Genomic DNA, 27,198 nt, shown 5'->3' with positions numbered 1-27,198 from the left:
GCGCCCCCCGAGGAAGCAATATTTGCGAAACGCGCGTCGGGGCTCCTCTTCCCGCATACTGCCACAGGGTGGGACTCTGCGTGTGCCTACAACTTTTTTACTCTTTGTAAGTATAATACGGCCCTACTTATGTATCTCTATGGGATTCTTTCCGGTATATCTGCACACGTGTTAAAGACTAACATAGGTATATGGGGTTCTTTTGCCACATATGTTTATGGGATTTTTTCCGGTATATTCGCACACATGTGTTGAGATTAATATAGATACATAGGGTTATTTTGCTACACTGTATTACGCTGAGACACTTTATTTTTATCTGTCTGCTACTTACATGCACACTCTCTGTCCCTTGTACCTGCTCTCCACCTGTGAGAGAATATCTCATTGCTGCTAGACCACTTATTGGATCTGTGTCACCATGAATACTTTATAGCATTATATTTATTTTCTTTTTATTTATTGGATACCTTGCTGTGGCACACCTCCTTCTTGTTCTTTCACTCTGTTATTTAGCAGGTTGCATTTGTATGCGGCACTAGTGTTGCCTCTCTTCTGTATTATTATTATTTTCTTATTATTTTGTCTCTTTATGTATTTCATTTATACAATTTGCTTATTGATGTAATGGTTTTCAATAAAATTGTTATTTTTAGCTTTGATGTCCATTTTTCTTTTGGTTTATTGCATCAGTAGATGGTGGAAAAATGCAGTTTAACCCGGGCGTTGGGTTAATCAGTTTTATTATCATAAAGGCAGTGAGCTTGGGAGTTTCATCACCCTCACAAGAAGAAACAGGGAGACATGAACAGATGTAGATAGCAGTGGGTTTACACATCTCAAAATTTCATGGTGTGCTGGCAATCTCCTCAGCTGCACTTCCTTCTCTCTGGTGTAGTCACTTTCTCAGCTCACACTCACAGTGATAATCACTTCTTATGGCAGCTTGTCTGGACCACTGAGCCTATTCGCATCCACTTCCTTTCAGTTAACCACCCAGTCCTTCACACATAGGAACCGGTCTGTGAGCCATCCCTGGCGTAGCACTTCTCTTCACACTTTTCCGGCAGCTTAGAGATTCCTCTAATATAGCTTGTGTATGCTCCTAATCCTTTTTGGTGGGTTTACACTGTACCTACTGTATCTGATTGATGTCTTCTTTAGCCACAATGCTGCCTGTGGTGTGGAAATCTTTGCTCCTATAAAGGAGGTAGTCTCACATGCAGGTTGGACTAGTCTCTTCCATCTGAGGAAAACAAAACCAACTGTAGATCAGGCTGAAGCTCCTTTATGCTCCTTTGTGGTCCTCAATAAGCTCTGGGCTAGTACAATGTACTATTGGAATATTTGAGTGCACCCAACAGGGTAAAGCATGGAGAATTTACAAGGGGTTGCCATGATAACATTCAGAGTCATGGCAACTAATCTCAGACCGACTTTATTTTTCCTGCCCGTAAAATCCGAGCTCTGATCATTTGCTGTGGGCCAAGCTTAAAGCATAAGGCCAATGTTGTCCTCTCTATTTTGTAGTGTATGACAGTATATGACAGTGTATGAGAGTATATGACAGTGTATGACACTATAATACATTGTATAGTACTATATTACTATATATGACAGTGTATGACACTATATGACAGTGTATGACGGTGTATGACAGTTGTGGTAGATCGGCTCACTCAGCGGCACTCGGAGGTAGACACAGGAAATGTTGTCTCTTTAGATCTCTCACTGGTTTATTAAGGGTGCTGCATAAGAATTGGCAAAAATAAACAAGGCCTTTCTGGCCTAAGGAAAAAGCAAAACATAACATACAGAACAGTCGTGTTGTTGCGAAGGTCGCTCGTTCAGGAAAAAAATCAACAAAGGTTTAGCTTTCCTTATCAGGACACATAGCACTGGAGTTCCCCTCTCCAGGATTACTGAACCCTGAATACCTCACCCTAGGGTGGAGATATTGTGGGCAGCTTCCCACCTGCTGTTTAGCTGTCCACAAAAAACTTATCCTTAAACATGGCTGATTAACCCCTCTCAGCATTTAGTCTGCTGGAGCAAAACTTCTAGGTTTGAAATCACTGAGGCTAATAGCCTCAGTGAAACATATTTCCACTCCAGTACGATGCCAGTGACTTTGTCTCATATCCTCAGCCCAAAGCCTGGGGTTGTGGCACCTTAACTAACTAAACAGGGAAGTCTGGACAGGACATCTGCATTACCATGTAGCTTTCCCTGGCCTGTGCTCGACATGAAAACTAAAGTCCTGGAGCGCTAAACACAAGGGCATTACTCCCCTTCCTATCCCTCATCTTTCCAGGGACACATGATCTGATACTAGTCTGAGCTTCCGGCCTAACAGGTGATACCTCAGCGTGTCAATTGCCCATTTGATAGCCAAGCACTCTTTCTCTACGATGGCATAGTTCTTTTCAGAGGAGGAGAGTTTCCTACTCAGGTATTGGACTGGATATTTGTTCCCATCTATTTCCTGGGACAACACAGCACCCAACCCAACCTCGGAGGTGTCCGTCTGGAGCACAAACTCCTTAGTGAAGTCGAGTGCGGCCAAGACTGGCTGTCTTCACAGGATGAGCTTTAACTCCTGGCATGCCATCTCTGCTTCATAGGACCATTTGGCCATCAACAAATTTGTGCCCTTAGGAAGATCAGTCAGGGGGGCGGCTGTCATGGCTCAGGAAAAAAAAATCAACATACAATGGTTTAGCTTTCCTTATCAGGACACATAGCTCTGGAGTTCCACTCTCCAGGCCTACTGAACTCTGAATGCCTCAGAAGGACAACTATTTATATCCTAAACCACACCCTGGGTTGCAGATATGGTGAACAGCCTCCCACCCACGTAATAGCTGTCCACAAAAAAACCCAGGCCTTTAACATGGCTGATTAACCACTCTCAGCACTTAGTGTGCTGGAAAAAAGCTTTGAGGTTTGAAATCACTAAAGCTTAGAGATGGGCAAACCCAAACAGTAAAGTTTAGCATCCATTCCTTACCAAACACCTAGTGTTCGGGCACGCATACCTAACACGATCTTCAACAGAAAGTTCATGTTACTGTTCGGTTTCAGCCCCATGAACACCGGGTGTTTTTCGCACTGTCATGTGCATGACAGTGCGGCAAACACTGCTTCTGATTGGTGGTAATAACATTAGTGCCATTAAGACAGCTGCGGTTCCCATGCTATCAAATGACAGCATGAGCAGGCAGCTGTGACCAGAGGTATAAAGTTTACTTCTGGTTACTGTTGTCGGCTGATGGGGCTACTGCTCCCAGCAGTCTACGCTTGCAGCCGCTAATAACAGCGACAGCAGGTGGTGGCTGATGGGAGTATTCATCAGCTGGCGCCTCTGCTGTAAATAAATAATTAAAAAAATAAAAAAACGGCGTTGGTTCCCAGCATTTATGATAACCAGTCAGGCAAAACTCACAGCTGGAGGCTACAACCCTCAGCCGTCAGCTTTGGCAAGGATGTTTATCAAGGTTAAAGGGGTCCCCAAGCCAAATTTCTCCCGGTGAACTCACCGCTACACCGTGAGACTTGTTCTCATTGTGCTAGCGGTGTTCACTGCAGTTCAGAGTCCTGCCTGGAAATGCAGCCTCAGTGACAGGCGGTAACCTTTATGACGTCATTGCTAGTCACTGATGCTGCGCTCGCAGCACTTCATTTATCAGTGGTTCTCAGCCTGGACGGTCGCATCTTGGCACTGTTCAGGTTGAAAACTGTTTATCCCCCAGACATGGATTACGGCATGGGACAGAATGATAGACAAGTGAAGGATATTGCTGGTTTTTTATTTTTGCTTTATTACAGTAAATGAGGGCTTCAATGAAATGTGCGTTAGGTGAGTATGGTTTAATTTAAAATCATTAAAGAAGCCTCTGTCATTCTTTCAATTAATAGACTTTATTCTAGCTGACGCCTCTATTGGCACCGGACAATATAAAGCTCAACCCCACAGATATGATGCGCCTTTTCTGGGCAGCTGCTGGCTGCTGTTTTTAGGCTGGGGGTCAATATCCATGCCTGAGAATTCCAGCCCCCAGTTGTCTGCTTTAGCTTGGCTGGTTGTCAAAGTGTGGGGGGGACCCAATGTCGTTTTTTAAAATTATTTATTAAAATAATTTAAAAAAAACAGCAAGGGGAACCCTCTATTCTTGATAACCAAACTTGCTGAAGCTGACAACTGAGGGTTGCAGCACCTGCTGTGAGTTTTGCCTGGCAGGTTATCAAAATTACAGGGGAGCCCACAACATTTTTTGTCTAAATTATTTATTTACAGTGCAGGCTTTGGCTGATAAATACTCCCATCAGCCGCTCATGCTCTCACTGTTATTAGCAGCAGCAGGTGCCGGCTGATGGGAGCTGTAGTCTTATCAGCTGACACCAGTGACTGGAGGTAAACTTTTTACCTCCGATCACAGCTGTGGGCTCACGCTGCCATTTTACAGTGTGGGAACTGCGGCTATCTGACTGGCAGTAATGATATTACTGCAGATCAGAAGCAGTGTGGCAAACACTGGATGTTCAGGCCCCCATTCAAATGAATGGGGCTCGGGTTCGGGTACTGTTATGGAACCCAAACCTGAACTTTTTGTAACTGTTTGGCTGAACCCACCGGGCTCGAACATCCAGGGGTCCGCCTATCTCTACTGAAGATAATAGCTTCAGTGAAACATATCTCCCCTCCAGTACTTTGCCAGTGATTTTGGCACACAGTGTATGATACTATATGACAGTGTATGATATTATATGACAGTATATGACAATGTATGATAATATATGACAGTGTATGACAGTTTATGACACTATATCACGCCATATGACAGTGTGTGACACTTATATTACATGTTTGGAGCTTAGCGACACTTGGATGTTGTAATTCTGGTTACCATGGTTACCTGCACATTTTTCTTCGCTCTGCAGCACTTATGATAATATTTTCTGTAAATTCTAATAGAAAACACATCATAGCAGTTCAGATCTATTACAAAAAGTAGCTGCCACCACCAATTGTTTATACAGGCTGATTGGACACTTGTTACAGGTGGTGTATGGCTTCATGGGTGCGGTTTATAGAGCAAGAGGAACAGAGATATTACATTTTATATATGTAATCTGGAAAGATAGTCAGTGTTTATAAAATATACACAAGATGATACAATTTGGGAACAAAACAGTATGATATATACAATTACATAAAATAAAAAAGAATGGTGTAAGAAATGTATTAAATCTGTATCTCGTAAATGGCTTAGAGGTTAGCAAAGGGAATCATTTTGATTGAGAAAATGGACAGAACCCACAGTGAACTATGTCTTCCAAAGACTGACAACTACCCAAACCTAAATGCTGCTTTTTATCAGCTCAAAGTTATGCCCACATACATCCCCTTGATGAGCTCATGTGGGGGCTGTTTGTGGGATGTGCTAGGCCCTTCAGAATTTTATGAGATCCTCAATTTACAGGATATCTTCACCCCTGGGGATTGCAGGTGATACATATTGTCATCATATTTTTTATCGTGATTTTATCTTTACATAGAGACCAAATATGAGCTGGGTAGCCTCAGCTATCGTACTGTTAATAAGTTGGATGGATTCTGGTGGACTTTCAGTGATGTGAGTGAATGTGCTCTAGTTGTCTTTTCCCCAGCTGATATCCTGTTTTAATCATGTGTCCCCGTCAAGAGGTCTCTGCTTCAAAGGAGATAGGAGTGTCAGTTATTTCCCTATTTCCCCTGTGTTAATTGCTTTCTCTGTTCCTAGGTCTAATTAAGGTACCTTCACACGAAACGACTTTGTAACGATATTGCTAGCGATCCGTGACGTTGCAGCGTCCTGGCTAGCGATATCGTTTAGTTTGACACGCAGCAGCGATCAGGATCCTGCTGTGATGTCGCTGGTCGCTGAATAAAGTTCAGAACTTTATTTGGTCGTCCGATCGCCGTGTATCGTTGTGTTTGACAGAAAAAGCAATGATACCAGCGATGTTTTACACTGGTAACCAGGGTAAACATCGGGTTACCAAGCGCAGGGCCGCGCTTAGTAACCCGATGTTTACCCTGGTTACCAGCGTAAAAGTAAAAAAACCAAACACTACATACTCACCTGCACGTCCCCCAGGGTCTGCTTCCTGACACTTACTGAGCCCTGCGCTTAGCAACCCGATGTTTACCCTGGTTACCCGGGGACCTCGGCATCGTTGGTCGCTGGAGAGCGGTCTGTGTGACAGCCAGGGCCGGACTGGCCATAGGGCACTTCTGGCAAATGCCAGAAGGGCCGGTGCCAGTGGTGGGCCGCTCAATCCGCCGCCCGCGCCATCGCATTCAACTATACCGGCGTATAGACGCCGGTACAGTTGAATGCAATGATGGAGGAGAGAGCGTCTACAGACGCTCCTCTCCCATCATTCCCCGCTCTGCCTCTGACACTGCGGGTGCGCGATGATGTCATATCATCGCGCACCTGCTGTGTCCCGGGCAGACTGCAGCTGCTGAGACAGGAGCAGGAACCAGGAAGCAATGCTGGGCACGAGGAGAGGTGAGGAGAGTTTTTTTTTTTTCTGGACTGTGGGGCCATTCTCGGAGGAGGTGAGGGGAGGAAGAGAAGAGATGTGGGCTGTATATAGTTCTCTGTGGGCTGTGCTCTGTGCTGTATACTGCTGTGGGCTGTATATAGCTCTCTGTGGGCTGTGCTCTGTGCTATATACTACTGTGGGCTGTATATAGCTCTCTGTGGGCTGTGCTCTGTGCTGTATACTGCTGTGGGCTGTATATAGTTCTCTGTGGGCTGTGCTCTGTGCTGTATACTGCTGTGGGCTGTATATAGCTCTCTGTGGGCTGTGCTCTGTGCTGTATACTACTGTGGGCTGTATATAGCTCTCTGTGGGCTGTGCTCTGTGCTGTATACTGCTGTGGGCTGTATATAGCTCTCTGTGGGCTGTGCTCTGTGCTGTATACTGCTGTGGGCTGTATATAGTTCTCTGTGGGCTGTGCTCTGTGCTGTATACTACTGTGGGCTGTATATAGTTCTCTGTGGGCTGTGCTCTGTGCTGTATACTACTGTGTGCTCTGTGCTATATATAGTTCTCTGTGGGCTGTGCTCTGTGCTGTATACTGCTGTGGGCTGTATATAGTTCTCTGTGGGCTGTGCTCTGCGCTGTATACTGCTGTGGGCTGCATATAGTTCTCTGTGGGCTGTGCTCTGTGCTGTATACTACTGTGGGCTGTATATAGTTCTCTGTGGGCTGTGCTCTGTGCTGTATACTGCTGTGGGCTGTATATAGCTCTCTGTGGGCTGTGCTCTGTGCTGTATACTGCTGTGGGCTGTATATAGCTCTGTGGGCTGTGCTCTGTGCTGTATACTACTGTGTGCTCTGTGCTATATATAGTTCTCTGTGGGCTGTGCTCTGTGCTGTATACTGCTGTGGGCTGTATATAGTTCTCTGTGGGCTGTGCTCTGCGCTGTATACTGCTGTGGGCTGCATATAGTTCTCTGTGGGCTGTGCTCTGTGCTGTATACTACTGTGGGCTGTATATAGTTCTCTGTGGGCTGTGCTCTGTGCTGTATACTGCTGTGGGATGTATATAGTTCTCTGTGGGCTGTGCTCTGTGCTGTATACTGCTGTGGGCTGTATATAGCTCTCTGTGGGCTGTGCTCTGTGCTGTATACTACTGTGTGCTCTGTGCTATATATAGTTCTCTGTGGGCTGTGCTCTGTGCTGTATACTACTGTGGGCTGTATATAGTTATCTGTGGGCTGTGCTCTGTGCTGTATACTGCTGTGGGCTGTATATAGTTCTCTGTGGGCTGTGCTCTGTGCTGTATACTGCTGTGGGCTGTATATAGTTCTCTGTGGGCTGTGCTCTGTGCTGTATACTGCTGTGGGCTGTATATAGTTCTATGTGGGCTGTGCTCTGTGCTGTATACTGCTGTGGGCTGTATATAGTTCTCTGTGGGCTGTGCTCTGTGCTGTATACTGCTGTGGGCTGTATATAGTTCTCTGTGGGCTGTGCTCTGTGCTGTATACTGCTGTGGGCTGTATATAGTTCTCTGTGGGCTGTGCTCTGTGCTGTATACTGCTGTGGGCTGTATATAGTTATCTGTGGGCTGTGCTCTGTGCTGTATACTGCTGTGGGCTGTATATAGTTCTCTGTGGGCTGTGCTCTGTGCTGTATACTGCTGTGGGCTGTATATAGTTCTCTGTGGGCTGTGCTCTGTGCTGTATACTGCTGTGGGCTGTATATAGTTCTCTGTGGGCTGTGCTCTGTGCTGTATACTGCTGTGGGCTGTATATAGTTCTCTGTGGGCTGTGCTCTGTGCTGTATACTGCTGTGAGCTGTATATAGTTCTCTGTGGGCTGTGCTCTGTGCTGTATACTGCTGTGGGCTGTATATAGTTCTCTGTGGGCTGTGCTCTGTGCTGTATACTACTGTGGGCTGTATATAGTTCTCTGTGGGCTGTGCTCTGTGCTGTATACTGCTGTGGGCTGTATATAGCTCTCTGTGGGCTGTGCTCTGTGCTGTATACTACTGTGGGCTGTATATAGTTCTCTGTGGGCTGTGCTCTGTGCTGTATACTACTGTGGGCTGTATATAGTTCTCTGTGGGCTGTGCTCTGTGCTGTATACTACTGTGTGCTGTATATAGTTCTCTGTGGGCTGTGCTGTATATAGTACTCTGTGGGCTGTGCTGTATATAGTACTCTGTGGGCTGTGCTGTATATAGTACTCTGTGGGCTGTGCTGTATATAGTACTCTGTGGGCTGTGCTGTGTATAGTACTCTGTGGGCTGTGCTGTATATAGTACTCTGTGGGCTGTGCTGTATATAGTACTCTGTGGGCTGTGCTGTATATAGTACTCTCTGGGCTGTGCTGTATATAATACTCTCTGGGCTGTGCTGTATATAGTACTCTCTGGGCTGTGCTTTATATAGTACTCTGGGCTGTGCTGTATATAGTACTCTGGGCTGTGCTTTATATAGTTCTCTGTGAGCTGTGCTGTATATAGTTCTCTGTGGGCTGTGCTGTATATAGTTCTCTGTGGGCTGTGCTGTATATATTACTTTGTGGGCTGTGCTGTATATATTACTTTGTGGGCTGTGCTGTATATATTACTCTGTGGGCTGTGCTGTATACTACTGTGTGGACTGTGCTGTATACTTCTACATGGGCTGTGCTGTATACTACTGTGTGGTCTGTGCTGTATACTACTGTGTGGTCTGTGCTGAATACTGCTGTGTGGGCTGTGTTATCTACTACGCGAGCTGTGCTATAGTATGCAGGCTGTGCTGTATACTATGCGGTTTGTGCTATATAATATGCGGGCTTTGCTATATACTATGGGGAGTATATTATATTCTATGGGGGAGGCCATGTTATGTACTATGTGGCTGTGTTATATACTATTGTGGGGGTATATTATATTCTATGGGGGAGGCTGCGTTATATACTATGGGGGGCTGCATTATATTCTATGGGGGGCTACATTATATATTATGGGGAGGTGGGCTGTATTATATTCTATGGGGGTTACATACTCTGGGGTGGCTGCATTATACTCTGTGGGGTGGCTGCATTATACTCTGGGGTGGCTGCATTATACTCTGGGGTGGCTGCATTATACTCTGGGGTGGCTGCATTATACTATATGTGGGCTGCATTATACTGTATCGAGGACTATGGGGAATACGTTATACTATATGAAGAACTATGGGGTGCATTATACTATGGGAAGTGAATTGTACTACATGGATGACTGTGGCGGTGCATTATACTATATGAGTGTAGGAGTGTATTATACTATGTGGAGGACTGAGCAGTGTATTTTAATATATGGAGGACTATAGGGAGTGTATTATACTATATGGAGGACTATGGAGCACATTATAATATATGGAGGACTATGGGGTGTATTTTACTAAACAAGTAAAATGCTGCATATTCGGATTGTTTTTGCTGGAACAAAAAGCCTTGTTGTCAGCAGCACATTGCCAGTGTAAACTGTAGATGTGCTGCTGAAAACATGATACTGTATGGTGATCTGTTAGTGATCGTTCTGTCTCATCATTATTCCTCAGCTGGTGGAAAGAGGCCGGGAAACAAGCGTTGAACAACTTCAGTATTGTCGATCAAACTCGTTTAGCGGCCTGAACTCAGCGCTTGTAAATACAACAGAAAGGCTTCTGTGTGATGTGCAATATGTTAGCATTTGGGGACCCATTTTAAACTTTGCCTAGGGCCCCACTTTGCCTAAAACCGGCCCTGCCTACAAGTGTACAAAGATATTATACAGTCACCATGTGACAAGTGGGCCTGTGTAACTTCAAATGCCAGGGCTGAATTTTAGTCCCAGTCCGGCCCTGGTGACAGCTCTCCAGCGATCAAACAGCGACGCTGCAGCGATCGGCATCGTTGTCGCTATCGCTGCAGCGTCGCTTCGTGTGAAGGTACCTTTAGTCCCACTTCAAAAAGGAGATCTTCTCCAGCTACAAGTAGTTTTCCTTCTTCCCATTTGTTGAATGTGAGGTAGAGGGGAAACATGTCCCCTCACTGGAGAATGTCTTACAGATTGTAATCTTTCTCTATGACAACCATCGTTTCTAAATGAAGCACTCCACTCTAGTTTCTTTGTTTTGCACATATTATATTGGCACAGCATCAATATTCTATTCTTGTCATATATTTAACCCCATGTCAGTTAAATCAAGGTGCCTGCCTACTCGTCTCTACTATGCACAGTCGACTTGGCTATTTCAAGGTGCCTGCCTATATCTTCATCTCCACTGAGCCATGTGCCATCCTGTATATCCAACTCTGCTGACCCACGTGCTATCTTGATCCACATGCCATCCTGTATATCCAGCTCTGATGATCAATGTGCCATCCTGTATATCCAGCTCTGCTGATCCATTGGCCACCCTGAATATCCAGCTCTGCTGATCCACTGGCCATCCTGCATATCCAGCTCTGCTGATCGATGCATTATCCTGCATATCCAGCACTGATGATCAATGTGCCATCCTGTATATCCAGCTCTGCTGATCCATGTGCCATCCTGCATATCCAGCGCTACTGATCCATGTGCCATCCTGTATATCCAGCTCTGCTGATCCTCGTGCCATCCTGTATATCCAGCTTTGCTGGCCCACGTGCCATCCCGATCCACATGCCATCCTGTATATCCAGCTCTGCTGATCCATGTGCCATCCTGCATATCCAGCGCTACTGATCCATGTGCCATCCTGTATATCCAGCTCTGCTGATCCTCGTGCCATCCTGTATATCCAGCTTTGCTGGCCCACGTGCCATCCCGATCCACATGCCATCCTCTATATCCAGCTCTGCTGATCCATGTGCCATCCTGCATATTCAACTCTACTGATCGATGCACTATCCTGCATATCCAACACTGATGATCAATGTGCCATCCTGTATATCCAGCTCTGCTGATCCATATGCCATCCTGTATATCCAGCTCTGCTGATCCATGTGCCATCCTGCATATCCAGCTCTTCTGATCCATGTGCCATCCTGTATATCCAGCGCTGCTGATCCATGTGCCATCCTGCATATCCAGCTCTGCTGATCCGTGTGCCATCCTGCATATCCAGCTCTGCTGATCTATGTGCCATCCTGAATATCCAGCTCGGCTGATCCACATACCATCCTGATTGACGTGCCATCCTGTATATCCATCTCTTCTCATCTATGCGCCATTTTGCATATCGAGATCTGCTGATCCAAGAGCCATCCCAAACCATGTACCATACTGTATAGCCAGCTCTGCTGATCCATGTGCTATCCTGCATATCCAGCTCTGCTGATCCACGTGCCATCCTGTATATCTAGCTCTGCTGATCCACATGCATTCCCTTTACATCCTGTAAATAGAGAGAGAAACTTTGGCCTAAAGTCTAGTCAGGTACCAGAACCCAAACTTCCAAGGGGCACTCATTCTTACTTATAAGTAAAAAAAAAGAGAAAAAAGCTAGAGTGCTTCTTTTAGTGAGGAGACTGTACACTTTTCGCAGAGGCCCTTTGCTCTCAGTGTCCGTCGTCAGTGATGTCTCCCATACACAGCACACACAGTTTTCCTGTCTCTATGTAGCATATTTTCAATTGTTGATCTGATTCTTGAAAGGAGGCAAGTACATAGAGCGTGTAGCTACATGGTGGTCACCCAGGTGGGAGGTCATGTGCTCACCAGGTAACCTGGATTCACATGTAAGAGGGTGGTGCTGTTATGGACAATAAGGAACATGATGTCACTTTAAGAGGCTGCACCCCCTTTTCTGGCGTGATGGAATGTTCTGCTTCTCCCCTGCAATAATCATTATATTGAACTAGTCCGTGTAGAGCCCAGGTGTGGATCTGGAGCAGTGTGTGTGAGCTGAGGCTGCTGCAGAGAGGACTTTTGTGCTGATAGCTGAAAGAGAGAAGAGCTGTGTCCTGATATAGTTGCAAAAGAGCCATGAAGATACAGAGAAAGGGATGTACAGTTTCCAGGGGCATCCCTAGGATCCAGAAGCAAGGAGAAGACCACGTTTCACAGAGCTGACAGAAAGCCGTGCGCACCACCGTATTAGACTGCTGGGGGCCCCCCTGGGACTGGACCTGATTCTCCAACATCACCGTGAGCCTGTTCCTGTTTGGTGCACCTGTTAAGGCCTAGTGTAGGCTTCAATAGTCAGTACACGGGAGCCGAGTGGCCTGCTTAGTAAAGGCCAGGGAGGTATACGTAGAGTAGCATCATCACTTGTTTGTTGTTTACATTTGCTTGTTAGACATATTTTGAGTCTGTAAGGCTATGTGCACACTTTGCGGTGTGCTCTGCGGGTTCTCCCGCAGCGGAATTGATAAATCTGCAGGGCAAAACCGCTGCGGTTATCCCTGCAGATTTATCGCGGCTTGTTCCGCGGTTTCCGCTGCGGGTTTCCGCCTATACTATTGATGCTGCATATGCAGCAATATGCAGCATCAATAGTATAATGTTAAAATAAAAAAATTGGTTATATACTCACCCTCTCTGACGTCCCAATCTCCTCGGCGCTGCACTCGGCGGTCCGCTTCCAAAGATGATGTGCGAGAAGGACCCTTCGTGACGTCACGGTCATGTGACCGCGGCGTCATCACGGTCATGTGACCGCGACGTCACCGCAGGTCCTGTTCGCAGATCAACCCAGACCGGACGCCGCGGGCAGCGCTGAGAGGTGAGTATAACATGATTTTTTATTTTAATTATTTTTTTTACACCCAAATATGGTTCCCAGGGCCTGGAGGAGAGTCTCCTCTCCTCCACCCCGGGTACCACCCACACATTAACCGCTTACTTCCCGCAACGTGGGCACAGGGCCATGTGGGAAGTAAGCGGTTCAATGCATTCCTATGGGTGCAGAATCGCAGTGATTCTGCACAAAGAAGTGACATGCTGCGGGTTGTAAACCGCTGCGTTTCTGCGCGTTTTTTCCCGCAGCATGTGCACTGCGGTTTGCGGTTTCCATAGGGTTTACATGTTAATGTAAACGCTATGGAAACTGCTGCGGACCCGCAGCATCAAAATCGCCAGGGATCCGCGGTAAAAACCGCAAAGTGTGAACATGGCCTAATAGCTGGAGCACTGTGCTATTTTACGGAAAAGATAAAGTTTATTACTCTTGTAAATTGTCTTTTGCCATTGTATACCCCTGTTTGCATCTTCCTCATCCAATTCATTCCTTGCCCTCCAATAAATCTACCCTTTGTTGTTTGCACCTAATCTTGTGTATAGTAGTCTTCCTGCACCGTGGTTGTCCCCGTCCATCGCTTCAAGTGGCGCTGTGAGCAGGGTACTGTCACCAAGATGGAGGCAGCAGACAGCAATGGCGGGAATGCTAACGTTAATGGAGATGCTGTGGGCATTGGTGGAACCCCTGCTGGTCCACCATATTTAGTGTGCTACCAAAGTTTGATGGCAAGAATATGCCACTGTCCGACTGGGTGTCCCGGCTGCAAAGCACCCTGAAGATTTATAACATCAGCCAAGACCTTGAAGTGACATTGCATTATCTGCCCTAGAGGGAGAAGCCCATAGAAATGTCTGCCTACAACCAGTACCCTGAAGGAGCTAGTGAAGTTCCTGGAAGAGATCTACGGTGAGACTGCTAGCGCCAGACACCTTCGCGCCAAATTTTTCTCTAGGCTGCAGCGGGAAGAAGGAATTTCTCAGTATGCAACAGCACTGCAAGAAGTGTTAGCAGAGGTGCAGAGAAAGGAGGCGGATGGATTTGACGGCATGGGCTCTAAAGACCGGATACTCCGGGAGCAATTAATTCTGGGACTGCACAGCACATCACATCCTTGAGGCGAGCACTGTCAGAACGGGTCCGGGCAGATCCGGCTCTTACGTTTTGTCAAATCCTGGTGGAAACAGTGGCCCGAAGTAAAGAAGAGAGCTATGCGTCTGGGGTGATGCGTGTCCAGGGCGCCAATACCAGAGGGGACCTAAACCATCAGGAGGTGCTGGTCCAGGTGGTGCAAGACTTGCAGCGGTCCCTTGTCAATGTGCAAGAGAAACTGACCCAGATGGAGCGAACAGTGGGAACTACAACAGTCTGACCCACCGTACTCATGCAACCATACTTCAGCCCGACCGATAAGGGATCAGTGGGAGTAAGCCCCCTCCCATCAGGCATCGGAGGCACGAGGACAGGCTCGAGGTACCCCCGGCGAGGAGGAGGCATCCAATGCTGGGAATGTGGAGGACGGGGGCACCTTGCCAGATACTGTTGGAACTATACTCAAGGCCAGCGGAAGCCGCCGTTAAACTACCAACCCCTGCAGTAGTGCGGCACTCTGCGGGGGAGGCGAGGAGAGAGGCCGCTCCATATCATAACGAACATTTGATTGCTGGGAGCCCCATCCTACGTGCTGAATTCGAATGAGTTCTAGTGGATTGCCTGATAGATACCGGGTCAAAAGTGACAACGATGCCAGAAGCGTATTTCAAGCAGCATTTCCAGGACCTGGCCAAGCCAGAAAAAGAGACATTGATCCGGTTGTTTGCTGCCAACCAACAACCGATCTCGGTCACAGGGGTCATGTGGATGAATATTCGAATCTGTGGCAAGAAGTTGGGATAAAAGGGATCCTGCTAGTCCCTGAGCCTATCAAGGAAGATGTGCCTGTAGAAACTATAGTATAGCTTCCAGTGGGGACTCACCACAACCTTGACGGGATGAAAGTGGTTGTTCAGCCTGTGGCAGGTGGAGGAGTGGACCAAGAAGTCATGATAGCTCGTACAATAGCTGTGGTCCAGAGAGGACATGTCCCCATAAGAGCTTTGAATGTGGGCCCCGGGGAGGTCACCTTGCCACGAGGGACAGATCTGGCCCTGGTGTACCTACATAAGGGTGAAGTGGGGAGTCAGAAGATGTCTTTATCACCGAAAGAAGGCATGGGGTGGACCCTAGCAGTTGCTGCTGGGGCCGAAGAGACGCCATCCCCGGAGTGGAGTTGACGGGTCATCTTTGATCAAATGGAAGTGGATGTGAAGGCTCTGGGCCCTGAGCATGTGCAAGCAATAGAAACTATGCTGTGGGAAAATCAGGCCGCACTTGGCCGTCACACCGAAGATTTCGGCTGTACTGAAGCCATCACACATGAGATACGGACTGGGGAAGCTCGTGCAATTCGAGAACGATATAGGCAGATCTCGCCTAAGATGTATCAAGAGGTGAAAACATTACTGAGGCAGATGCTGGATTCGGTAGTGGTGCAGAGTAGTCAGAGCCCTTGGGCAGCCCTGGTGGTGCTCGTCAAGAAAAAGGATGGGACCATCCGGTTCTGTGTAGATTACAGGAAACTCAATGCCTGCACTGTTCGAGACTCGTATCCGTTGCCCCGCATCGAGGAATCCTTGACAGCGTTGGGGAAAGCCAAGTACTTCTCCACCCTGGACCTAGCAAGCGGATACTGGCAAGTAGCCGTGGCAGAGAAAGACAAAGAGAAAACCGCCTTCATCCTCCCTATGGGGCTGTTCGAGTTTAACCGGATGCCCTTTGGGCTCTCCAATGCTCCAGGCACATTTCAACGGCTGATGGAAAAGTGTTTGGGAGACTTAAATTTTGAGGCTACCCTGATCTATCTGGATGACATCATTGTCTTTTCCGCCTTATTCGAAGAACACCTTGCCCGGCTTGGACAGGTACTCGGAAGACTGCGGGCTCATAACCTGAAGGTGAAGCCAAAGAAGTGCCACCTCTTCAAGAGAGAGATCGAGTACCTGGGCCACATAGTGTCACAAGATGGAGTTCTACCCTCACCAGAAAAAGTGGCTGCTATCCAGAAGTGGCCAGTCCCTCGAACATTGAGAGAACTCCAGGACTTCCTGGGACTCGCTGGGTACTACCGCCGGTTTGTTAAAGACTTTGCGAAGGTGGCGGGTCCTCTCAATGAGTTGCTGAGGGGGACCGCTGGAGTGCCGAAGACTCAGCGCATCCCCTGGGCACAGGGACAAGACGAGGCCTTCCAGGCTATAAAGAATGCCCTTACTTCAGCCCCGATTTTGGCCTACGCAGCCTTTGATCAACTGTTCCTGTTGTACACAGATGGTAGGCTTCATGGACTCGGTGCAGTACTTTCTCAGAGACAGGATGGACATGAGAGAGTCATCGGGTATGCCAGCAGGTCCCGGCGAGACAGCGAAAGAAACCCTCACAATTACAGCTCCTTCCGGTTAGAGCTCCTGGCCCTGGTGTGGGCCAAGACAGAAAAGTTTGCAGGCTTCCTGACAGGTACCAAGATTCAAGTTCGAACAGGCAATAATCCCCTGGCCCACCTTGAGACTGCTAAATTGGGGGCCTTAGAACAACGGTGGGTGGCTCGCCTAGCCAAGTTCGACTTTACCATCCGTTATCACTCTGCTACCGAAAACGCAAATGCTGATGGGCTGTCAAGTGTGACTGTGGAGACTCCAGTGGGGGATCTTGATGAGCAACTCGAAGAGGAGGAAACCCCAGACTTTCGCAAGTTTAAGCCCCCAATGGCTGCAGCCCAGTCAAGAAGGGAGGCCTGCTCATTACCCCGATCCCTGGGGAGAACCAATGAGGAATGGGGACACGTTCAGGATGAAGACAACGGGTTGAGACAGATGAAATGGTGGGTAACTCAAAAGCGGAATCCTGGCAAACAAGAGAAAGATGATCTGGACTCTAAAATCAGGAGTGTGTTACATCAGTGCTATATCGTAAGAGGCAACAGCCAAAAGATATGGAAGTAAGGTGGCAAGTTGTCATCCCAGGAAGAATGGCTCAAGAAGTAGCTAAAGAAGCCTACGAATTTGGAGCGCACTTCGGCCCCACAAAGACCTACCAATGGTTACAGCGGTATGTGTATTGCCCCCGGTTGGAGTTTGTGGTGGAAGAGGTTTGCCGGCAATGTCGAGTATGTGAACTCATTAAGAGTATTGAACAGTGGGCACCCATCCAGACCATACAAACTAAGGAACCACTAGAAGTCTTGATGATCGACTATCTCCTCGTGGGACAGCCGGCCCGGGGGCTGCAATACTGTTTGGTGATGACTGATCATTTCTCTAAGTTCGCAGTAGTCACTCCAACTAGAGATCAGACTGCGGAATCGGCGGCGCGAGCCATCTGTCAAGACTTTATCCAGGTGTATGGGTGCCCAATGTGCATCCACTCCGACCAAGGCGCATGTTTCCAAGGCAAGGTGATTGAAGAATTGTATCGTATGTATGGCATCGAGTGGTCCCGGACCACCCCTTACCACCCTCAAGGCAATGGAGCTTGTGAACACTTCAACCGAACCTTACTTCAAATGCTGAGAACGTTGGAGGAGGATAAGAAGGCGAGTTGGCCAGACTATCTGCCGGAATAGGTCTGGACCTACAACAATCGGGTCCACTCCACCACGGGTTATACACGCTATCTACTGTTGTTTGGAAGAGCTGGATGAGAGATCATTGAGCTGAATTTGGAACAGCCAGAGGAGCTGATGGAGCGAACTGTCACCTCATGGGTGAAAGAGCATCGGCAACGATTGCAAACGATACAGCAGTTGGCGGGTCAGCAGCTGCAAGAAAAAGAACATACGGGCCGCAAACCGACTCAAGAGTTACCGCTCCAACCTGGAGACCGAGTATTAGTCAGAGAGAAACGCCCCAAGGGAAAACTAAGTGAGAGATGGGAAGTACAGCCGTACAAAGTTATCGAGCGAGTGTATGCTAATGGCCCTGTCTACAAGGTACAGATTGAGACTGGGGCATCCGCCCCTAGAGTACTTCACAGAAATATGCTGCGGCCTTGCCGGTCTGAGGTCTGTTCTACACCATTGTCGCCTGAAGGCGCTACTCCACTTCCTGAATCTGTCATGCCTGATGGTGAAATCGATGATGAGTGCTGGACCGTCCCTGACACAGTAGGGGGTCCTCAGCCACACAGAGACGGTAATCCCATGGATGTACCAATACCGCCATGCGAGAATGAGACCAGACAAGAGCTCACAATGTCTCCTGCAACAAGTGTTCCTCTGGAAGATAGTCAAGCCTTGCCTGACAGCCAAGAGCTTCGGAGATCACAGAGATCTAATGCAGGGGTTCCACCAGTCCGATATGTAGAACAGTGTGCACTGTCTGTTTTTACACCTTTGTTGCCTCCTCTATAGGTGCTGTTTCTGCATTGCACGTTCCTCCATTACACTTTGACCCTGGTGCTGTGATGGCCGAGGACGACCATCATTAAGAAGGGAGGCATGTAAGAGGGTGTTGCTGTTATGGACAGTAAGGAACATGCTGTCACTTCAAGAGGCTGCACCCCCTTGTCTGGCGTGATGGAATGTTCTGCTTCTCCCCTGCAATAATCGTTATAATGAACTAGACTGTGCAGAGTGCAGGCGTGGCTCTGGAGCAGCGTGTGTGAGCTGAGGCTGCTGCAGAGAGGACTTTTGTGCTGAAAGAGAGAAGAACTGTGTCCTGATATAGCTGCAAGAGAGCCATGAAGATACAGAGAAAGGGATTTACAGTTTCCAGGAGCATCCCTAGGATCCAGAAGCAAGGAGAAGACCATGTTTCACAGAGCTGACAGAAAGCCATGTGCACCACCGTATTAGACTGCTGGGGGCCCCCCTGGGACTGGACCTGATTCTCCAACATCACCGTGAGTCTGTTCCTGTTTGGTGCACCTGTTAGGGCCTAGTGTAGGCTTCAATAGACAGTACACGGGAGCCGTGTGGCCTGCTTAGTAAAGGCCAGGGAGGTTATACGTAGAGTAGTATCATCACTTGTTTGTTGTTTACATTTGCTTGTTAGACATATTTTGAGTCTGTAATAGGTGGAGCACCGTGCTATTTTACGGAAAAGATAAAGTTTATTACTCTTGTGAATTGTCTTTTGCCATTGTGTACCCCTGTTTGCATCTTCCTCATCCAATTCATTCCATGCCCTCCAATAAATCTACCCTTTGTTGTTTGCACCTCATCTTGTGTACAGTAGTCTTCCTGCACCATGGTTGTCCCCCGGCCATTGCTTCACACACACCTTACAGAATATACAAAATAGCTGAGAAATATAATGGCTGCTGTGATATAAGAATGAAAGTGATGGATCCCACTTCTTTTTAGATAAACTGCTTTATTAAAAGTTTTCAGTTTTAACTTTCTTTTCATGACAAGGTCCTGCCGACCACGTCAATAAGTCCAGCGTCTTCATTAAGGGTCACTGCAGAAGACGATAGAGGAGTGGACGATGCGGATAATGAGCGCTGGTGTATTATATGCCCGACGGAGAATAATTATAATAATGAGGCTCGAATCCAACCCACAACTTCTGCTATGTAATGTAAAACACACTTCTGAAATCATCAGTCATTTGTGACTCCGCACACAATAAAAAAAAGCCTGAAAAAATGCAGAAAGGCAAAAAGTACCAAGAGCAGAGGATAAAATAATGTCTATAGCTACAGAGGTCGATATCTGTATAATGGCGAGAATAATGACAAGGATTACTACAGAGTAAAACAAAAATGATAATACATAGATATATAACAAATAGATAGATAAATAATAGATAATAGATCGATAAGAGATAGATAAACAGATAGATACAGTTGTGCTCAAAAGTTTACATACTCCGGCAGAATTTTTGCTTTCTTGGTCTTTTTTCAGAGAATATCAATGATAACACCAAAATTTGTTCTCCACTCATGGTTAGTGGTTGCATGAAGTCATTTATTGTCAAACTACTGTGTTTTCTCTTTTTAAATCATAATGACAACCCTAAACATCAAATTGACCCTGATCAAAAGTTCACATCCCCTGGTGATTTTGGCCTGATAACATGCACAGAAGTTGACACAAATGGGTTTGAATACTAAATACTAAAGGTAACATCCTCACCTGTGACCTGTTTGCTTGTAATCAGTGTGTGTGCATAAAAGCTGAGTGAATTTCTGGGATCCAGACAGACTCTTGCATCTTTCATCCAGCCACTGACGTTTCTGGATTGTGAGTCATGGGGGAAAGCAAAAGAATCGTTAACGGATCTACGGGAAAAGGTAGTTGTACTGATAAAACAGGAAAGGGATACAAAAAGATATCCAAGGAATTGATAATGCCAGTCAGCAGCGTTCACACTGTGATTAACAAATGGAAAATCAGAAACTCTGTAAAATCAAAACCACGGTCAGGTAGACCAACAAAAATGTCCACAACTGCCAGGAAAATTGTTTGGGATGCAAAGAAAAACCCACAAAAAACATAAGCTGAAATACAGGACTCTCTGAAAACTTGAAAACTATCGGTGTGGCTGTATCAAGATGCACAATAAGTAGGCACTTGAAGAAAAATGGACTGCATGGTCAAGTCTCCAGAAGAAAGCCATTACTGCGCAAATGCCACAAAGTATCTCACCTACAATATGCAAAACAGCACAGACACAAGCCTCAAAACTTCTGGAACAAGGTCATTTGGAGTGATGAGACCAAAATTGAACTTTTTGGCCACAACCATAAACGTTACATTCAACAAGGCCTGTGATGAAAGAAACACCATCCCTACTGTAAAACATGGAGGTGGATCACTGATGTTTTTGGGATGTGTGAGCTACAAAGGCACAGGAAACATGGCCAAAGTTGAAGGAAAGATGAATGCAGCACGTTATCAGCAAATACTGGAGGCAAATTTGCACTCATCTGCCTGGAAGCTTCACATAGGACATACTTGGACATTCCAACATGACAACTATCTAAAACACAAGGCCAAGTTGACCTGTCATTGGCTACAGAAGAACAAAGTGAAGGTTCTGGAGTGGCCATCTCAGTCTCCTGACCTCCGTATTATTGAGCTACTCTGGGGAGATCTCAAGTGTACAGTTCATGCTAGACAGCCCAGCAATTTACAGGAACTGGAGGCTTTTTGCCAAGAAGAGTGGGCATCTTTACCATTTGAGAAAATAAAGAACCTCATCCACAACAACCACAAAAGATGTCAAGCTGTCATTGATGTTAGAGGGGAGAATACACAGTATTAAGAAATGTGGTGTGTGAACTTTTGTAGATAATAGATAATAGATAGATAATAGATGATATATAGATAGATAATAGATTATAGATAGATTATAGATAGGTATTGATGGATGATAGATTATAGATAGATAATAGATTATAGATATAGATAGTGTGATGCAGTGACCCCTGTGGCAGCTAGGGGGCACTGTGTGTGCTCCTTGGGATATGCAAGGAGGCATATCTGTTGTTATAATGGGGGTGAAACAGTGATTAGCAGAATTGTGAGTGGCCGATATGTGTCGCAGAGGGAGTCTGCGTGGTAAGTCTGATGCAATGTTGTTGTTCTGGGACCTGTAGTCCCTCAAGAGTGTGTATTTGTATGGTGTAGTTGTAAGGGAGACGTACTAGGCTAGTTGTGTAAGATGGGCAGGACAAACTAGCCACACATCCACACTCCCATCCAGGGGAGTGGTTAAGGGTATATAATGTGACCAGGGTGTGGGTCACATGTTCCCGTGTGGTTCCAGTGGAAGGTCCTGGAGAGCCTATGTGTTGGATCTCCTGGGAGTAGGAATCCTGAAGAGCATGTGGTGGGGCTTTGGACCTGGTGGCCTGGGGTGTTGGACAGAGGTCCTGAATAGCACCTGGACAGGCCACATGCTTGTGTGTTGGGAGGCCCTGGGAGTAGGACCGGATCCCTGAATAGCACACTGGACAACCTGTGTTGGATTTCCTGGGAGTAGGAGTTCTGAAGAGCACATGGTGGGGCTTTGAACTTGCTAGTGGCCTGGGGTGTTGGTCTGACGTCCTGAATAGCACCTGGACAGGTTATATGCCTGGGGTGTTGGACGAGGTCTTGAATAGTACCTGGACAGATCATATGCCTGGGGTGTTGGACAAGGTCCTGAATAGCACCTGGACAGGTCACAGTGCGGTTCATGTGTTGAAAGTCCTGGAGTAAGAGTCCTGAGGAGTTCATGCTGGTGTGTTGGGAGGTTCTGTGAGTAGGACCGGATCCCTGAATAGCGCTCAGAAAGACTCTGATTCTGGATGGTCTATGTTGGGGAAGCTACCGTCCTTCGGTGGGTCTGGACTGACTAAGATATGCCGCCCAGGCAAGTTGGTGATCCCTGTGAGGCAGCTTTCCCAGGAGAGAGGACTGACGAGGAGTCAGCTGGTGGAGAATGTGCTCCAGTCAGGTACCTATACAGACTGTTGGTGCTTGTGATGTTCTATGAACTGTGTGGTGTCCCACGGCAACTGAACGGAGTGAGGTTCAGCGTGTTTAGAGACCACGACCCAGTGTCATATGCACTATATGTGACTTGGGACATTGGTGAACTGTACGGCGTACAGACACCCATGGTAACTGGGCAAAGTGAGAGGTCCAGCATGTTTAAATTCCGTGAGTCAAAGCCGTAAATGAAATGTTTAAGACAAAGCTGCAAGTTAATATCACCAGTTGGTGCCTGTTGTGTTTCATGAAAAGTATATAATGAACTGTGCATAACCCGGTTTATGACACTTTAATAAACCGCACAGACTGTGTTTAAGCGAAAAATCGTGCCTGACTACGTTAATCCCGTGCCAAGCGAGTGTCCCCCAATACACTCAGTGAGAGCAATCTTACAATAGGTATTGATGGATGATAGATTATAGATTGATAATAGATTATAGATAGATTATAGATTATATATAGATAATAGATAGGCATTGATGGATGATAGATTATAGATGGATTATAGATAGGTATTGATGGAGTGCTGTATCAGGTGACACTGTCTCCTCTGCAGCCTTTTGTTCAGGCCACGTAACATCTGCCCAGATAATTGCTTCGAGCTATTATGAAATAATTATACAAAATTCTCAGTTTACATCACACATTTTCTGCGCTCAGATGCAGGTTCTGTAATTGGCCCAAATCCCCCGAGTGCACAAACATGTGTAGGTTTCCAGTGCATTCCCCTAATTAGTCACAGTAGCTCCAAATCTAGCGGGTGTTAGTATTCCGAGATGCCGCGGAGCCTCCATTACAGATACCGCGCTGCGCTGACATACAGAGCTGAGCAGAATCACTAATGTCCACGCCACGCAGACCACGTGTGATAGGACCTGGGGATGAGCCACCATCGCTGACCCGTATAGTCCTGGAGCAGGAGATATCTCCACCATCACAGAATAGGAATAAGCTGAACGTGCAAATGACTGTATAGGGAAATTCTTGTAATCCGGCATTAATAGGACTAAGGGGGTGCTGAAATATCAGATCTACTCAAGATATTTTTGGAAATAATATAATATTAGTACGCCATGACAGGAGCCACATAGACATTAATCAGGGGCAGGTAATGTCCTTCTCAAAAATACATTGATCGAGCTGATATAGTATATTTATCTAGAAAATGCATGACATGAGAATAGTTTTTTTTACTGAACAATATATATATATATATATATGTGATGATAATTACACACTGCACTTCATGGGGGTCTACTTCATCCTCCTAGTGCAAGGGTGGGCAATTCATTTTTCCAATGGTGAGAGACCGTGACTGCTGTGAAGGGCTGAACCAATAGGCTGAAATTAATTCTACTCAATATTAATATATTATAATTATTATATAATTGATAATTATATTAATATTTATTGTATCACTTAATATTGAGCAGAATTTAGTATGCTGACATCCCTCTATTATCGTTTTAACCCGAGTACAGCCCCTTCTGTAAATCGTATGAGCCTCCCAAAGCCCCTTATATACTGTAAGAGCTCCCACACAGCCCCCCTATATACAGCATGAGCCCCACACAGCCTCCCCCATATACAGCATGAGCAGCGCGCCACGGCAAATTTTAGGCCATACCTCTGACCACACCCATTTCACAACTAGTCACACCCATATCCACACCCCAACCACACCCATTTAGCACTGCTGATCACACTGTTTCATAAACAATAATTATTAAAAAAAAATGGCCACACAGTGCTCCATACTGTATAATGGCCCCACATAATGCTTTGCACAGTATAATGGCCCCACATGATGCTGGGTACAGTATAATGGCCCCACATGATGCTGCGTAGAGTATAATGACTCCACATGATGCTCCATACTGTACAATGGGCCCACATGATGCTCCATACTGTATAATGGCCTCACATAATGCTTTGTACATTATAATGGCCCCACATGATGCTGGGTACAGTAAAATAGCCCCACATAATGTTGGGTACAGTATAATGGCCCCACATGATGCATAATGCTAGGCACAGTATAATGGCTACACATAGTTACCCCACCCCCATCATTGCCTTCTCCATCACCACACACACACCTACACACACACACACCTCACCCCGCTCCCTCGCAGCAGCCGGCAGCTTCTTCTCCCGCGGCGCTGAATATCAACCAGCCGCGCCACACTGCTAACTGCTCACGTCGCTGCAGCTTCGGTACACCACTGATAAAGACCTCTACATGTCTCCTGTGCCAGTCAGTGTCAGAGCGAGGGGCAATATCTGTTCCTATCCAATACAGTTAGCGATCACGCAAGCAGTTTAAAGCGGTGTTACATTTGGTCTGAGGCCATGTGGGAAAAGGAGGATCCCGGCCGGGACAGCGGGACAGAGTCTCAAAATTGGGACTGTTCCGCTGGATCCGGGACGGTTGGGAGTTATGCACACGCGACTCCGCTCTGCCCACATACACGGCTCCGCTCCGTACACCTCGTACACATGCGGCTCCGCTCCGTACACCTCGTACACATGCAGCTCCTCTCCGTACATCTTATACACCCTTTGCTCTGCTCCGTACACCTCGTACACACTGGGCTCCGTTCCGTACACCTCGTACACATGCGGCTCCACTCCGTACATACCGTACACTTCGCACTGTACACCTCATACACATGTGGCTCCACTCCGTACACCTTGTACACATGCGGCTCTGCTCTGTACACCTCGTACGCATGCGGCTCTGCTCCGAACACCTCGTACAAACCAGGCTCCGCTCTGTACACCTCATACACACGCAACACCGCTACGTACACCTCATGAACACATGGCTCAGCTCTGTACACGTCATGCACACCGGGCTCAGCTCTGTACACCTCGTACACATCCGACTCTACTCTGTACACCTCATACACACGCGCCTCCGCTTTGTACACCTCGTACAAACGTGGCTCCGCTCTGTACACCTCGTACACACAGGGCTCCGCTCCATACACCTCATACACACATGGCTGTTACATCAAAACTGTAAACCCCTCCTAACCCCACACATAAACTTACCCTCATCCAGCACCACGACAACCAGCACAGCAGAGTCCTGCATACACTGAGCCCCCTGATGTGTCCCCTGACTCCTCCCCTCCTGTGACCTCATCACAGGTCCTGTGCGCACAGAGCAATCATCCGAAGTTTCCCAACGTCTCTTAGCAACCAGTCGGTGAATGCATCACAGTCAGTGCAGTGCGAGAAAAGTAAGGTTCCGGCCGTGACCGCGGGGCAGACTCACAAAATCGTGACTGCCCCCCTGGATTCGGGACGGTTTGGAGGTCTGCTAATATTGAAACATTTAACACACACCAAAATATGGGCAAAAATGTGTGACTTCTTGTGATTTACAATGCTTTTGCCAGCTTTCAAAAGTGGTTGTGGTTAGCTGGGCAAATGAAGCTTAGCGGTCTGGTCAAGTTTATGAAGTGCAAGCAAAAAGTTACAAAGAAAAGTCACAAACTTTCTCCAGTATAAATAACAAGAATTTACATTTAATGAAAGCGTCAATTAACGGTGACACATCCACAAGGAGCAGAGGCATAAATCCGTGTGTATGGGATCCTCACATTACTGAGGGTCTCCCACTAGACACAGATCCCCCCAGATACAGGACATAGGAAGGGGCAGATACTCCCGACACCCGGTACTGGAGATGAGCGATATTACACATACGTGACTTGTGTCGGACGGCCATGATGCTGTCTCAGCGCCTGTTCTGTGGGATCTATCACTTTCTCATTAGTAGACGTGTAACAATTAAGCCACCATGACTTCTGCCTCCAGATAAATAAAAAAACTCTAGTGATGAATGGCGGAGGCGGGTGGATGCAGCATTAACAGACAGACTAGCGATATTAATATGTTTTATAAAGCGCCAGAACAGATGGCGGCATTGTGCGGTGGTTTAACGACAAAATCTCATTAACACTTTAGCCATAAATTAATTTCACAAATTCTATAGAAGGCGAAAACTTGTAAGCTGGTAGAAAGTTTATGTTTCCCTATTAAAACAATGGCCTAGGAGAAAATGAAATGGGCCGTTATTATTGTGTCCATATTTGCCACCTGGCAATTTTTCTCCCACTTTTTATGACCCTTGGGCCAGTTCCTTTCTCCTTGTTTGCTGACAATTCCTACAGTTCCTTTGAAAAATCAGAGATAGTGGATGGGACAACCGGTATAGGTCCCCTGACTCTAAGGGCCCCATAGCAGGTGCATATTATATACATCTTGACTCTTGACATATGTATTGTGGACATCCAATATAAAAAATATTTTCACAGCTTTAATCACTTGTGTACAAAAATGAACTGATTTCCTGATGGGCCTGTTCCAGTACCTATAGTGCTGGCAGAACACTAAAAAAAAAGATGATCTGTAGAGCAAGGCCATATTTGCAGCA

The 27,198-nt window shown here is 46.7% G+C and overlaps 1 protein-coding gene across 1 annotated transcript in view; it reads right to left on the bottom strand.

The window, feature by feature from the left end:
• The window catches only part of GFRA4 (GDNF family receptor alpha 4), a 500,869-nt gene that overhangs the window by 149,014 nt on the left and 324,657 nt on the right, over positions 1-27,198 (bottom strand). The window lies entirely within an intron of this gene.

Source organism: Ranitomeya variabilis, chromosome 1 (assembly GCF_051348905.1).
Source record: "Ranitomeya variabilis isolate aRanVar5 chromosome 1, aRanVar5.hap1, whole genome shotgun sequence".
In the NCBI taxonomy this organism is placed as follows: Eukaryota; Metazoa; Chordata; class Amphibia; order Anura; family Dendrobatidae; genus Ranitomeya; species Ranitomeya variabilis.
This window is presented reverse-complemented; position numbering and strand designations above follow the sequence as displayed.